The sequence below is a fragment of the Myotis brandtii genome, unplaced genomic scaffold (assembly GCF_000412655.1).
Source record: "Myotis brandtii unplaced genomic scaffold, ASM41265v1 scaffold1091, whole genome shotgun sequence".
NCBI classification, from domain to species: Eukaryota; Metazoa; Chordata; class Mammalia; order Chiroptera; family Vespertilionidae; genus Myotis; species Myotis brandtii.
In genome coordinates, this window is record NW_005353714.1 from 496,863 (window position 1) to 499,503 (window position 2,641).

Below are 2,641 nucleotides of genomic sequence, written 5' to 3' on the forward strand. Positions count from 1 at the left end.
GGAATAGAGAGTTTGAAATATCAATGAGAGAGAAACATTGATCAGCTGCCTCCTGCACACCCCCTACTGGGTATGTGCCCGCAACCAAGGTACATGCCCTTGACCGGAATCGAACCTGGGACCTTTCAGTCCACAGGCTGATGCTCTATCCACTGAGCCAAACCGGTTAGGGCCACCAACTTATATTTTAAAACCACCAGCAATTTGCCCCAACCTACACGTACTCAGGCATGACCCTGTGCATAAGCCTAAGGTCTTTCTCAGTGTTTCACTTGTAGCAGTTTAAGTGACTGCACACATTTGCTATTATTGTCCCATTTCTCTTACTCATCTTTCCTGTGGGGGAGGTTCTCTGATAACTGCCCCCCTGTCTTGATGGAACATGTGGCATTCATATAATCACTATCACCTATTTATCTGGAAGTTGCCTGGTTGAAAAAAACAATGGGAAACCTGGAGAAAGAAGAGGGGATTTCTTGTTTCTGAATGTCCTTTCTCTTTTTTCACCTGGCTGAAAAGATGACTCCCTAAATTATCTCTCTTTCTTGTCAGCCTCCCCTCACTCCACAGCGTGCACTGAAGACCCCTTTTTATCCCCTTAGCATTAGGTGATTAGCTTTCTTTATTATCTCATGAATGATGCATTTAATCCTGTGCTGAACTTTGCCATCAAGTACATCTTACTCTTAATTGCAATAAAACCTTTTTCCTTGGCCTCCATAGATTGTAATTACCTTGATTTTAGAGCCTGCATCAAACTTAAATTTTAAGCCTAACTTGAAAGGCTAACATTGTAAGTGGCAGGTTGTAGGCAGTAGATACCAAGTGGGAGCAGGAGTAGATGGCCCTTGAATTTATACTTTTATTTGTCCTGAGTATTCCACAGATGGAAAGTAGAAATAATCATTTAAATATGATTCATATAGATACATTATATTTTCTGCCTACCCAAAAGCCATGGTTATTAGAAAGAGTGATATAAAAGAAAATAGGTTGGGGAAGAAAGAAGTATAAAATGTCTAAGGGAAAAAATTTGTAAACAGTAAATCAACTAGCATTTCTACCTTTTACTTTTATACCTTCCACAGTAACTCCAATTCACCTAAATGCTGGTTGTATGACATCACATTTATTCCAGTAAACACAATTAAAGCACATTGTTTCATTGAGGAGTATGACTAAAATGTGAGCCATCTGTGTGCATACATCATCTGTGTACAGGCATCTAGTAAACACCCTGCTATATTTTTATGAATTCCACAAATAACAATTCACTTTCCTTGTAGTATAAACATAGCTTTATTCACAATTGCATCTACGGGGAAGGTGATTTACTTAATATATGGTTCCTAGAGAGAGGAGAAAGGCATAGCCCCTTTAATCTTCAGCCTGTTAAAATAATGAAAATCATCACATAAAATCCCATTTTCATTAGATAGATGCAGGACCATAAAAGCCTGAAAAGTCAGGCAGACTCTCATTAAGCATAGATCTTAATCAGCACCAAGTTGTACTGATGAACACCCAGGGATACAAGCAAGAAAGCTGACAGGGAGCGAACCTCAGGGAGGGCCCAGCCAGCCAGTGCTGCCCCCTGCAGGTGTCCATCCTGCACTGTGATGCATTCTGGTTTGGGAAAACCGGTCATTGTGACTTCAAAGGCAGAAGGAGGCAGGTGTTGGCAAAGGAGTTAGTTTTTATACTTAGTCACATAGGAGAGAGCCTCCAAAACTAATTTCTACCTTCCAGTTTGCCAAATCCCATAAATCCATAAGTTCAATATTTATTTGCAATAAACAATCTAGATGAATACATGTATGTCTTACTAAAAAACCCTTTGATGAGAAATACCTCCCTTATCTTCCAGCTAGTAAACATCATCAGAATTTTGCAAATGTTCTAGCGCCTACTAGGAGGGAAGGAGCGAGTTACAGATTGTATAAACTGGGGTTCTCTCTCAAAGCTGGACAAGGTTAGTCTGTATTAGACAGAGTTCTCCAGAGAAATGGAACCAATAGGAAGTGTATCTCTATATCTGTATGTATATTTCCATCTCCATCTCCATCTCCATCTCCATCTCCAGCTCTATCTCTATCTCTCTCTCTCTCTCTCTCTCTCTCTCTCTATCTCTATCTCTATCTATCTCTATCTCTATCTATCTCTCTCTCCATCTCTACATGGAGATTTATTATAAGAAATTGGCTCATGCAATTGTGGAGGCTGAGAAGTCCCAGAGCCTGCCATCTGCCTGTGTTGTGATTCTCCTGAGTCTGTAGGCATGAGAACAGGGAGCCCATAGTATTAAGTCCAGTCTGAGGGCAGGGAGAGATCATTCTTGTTTCTGGGCCCATCTGTTTAATTGTCCTTGAATTCTACAGGAAAGCATCCTGAGGTCTCTTTTTCTGTCTCATCAATCCATCAGGAATATCTGTTGACCCTACCTTCACAATATACTGGAAGAGACTGCTACCGGCTCTCTGTGCTCCCGTGAAAACTGCGTTGCTTTTTGCAGTAATCCTTTTAAAACAGACATAAAATCACTTTACTTTTCTGCTCAACATCCTCCAACAGCTTCTGAATGCACTCAGTGGGACAAAGGTTTCATTGCCCTAGGTATTCATATATTTTTTCATGTTGAATT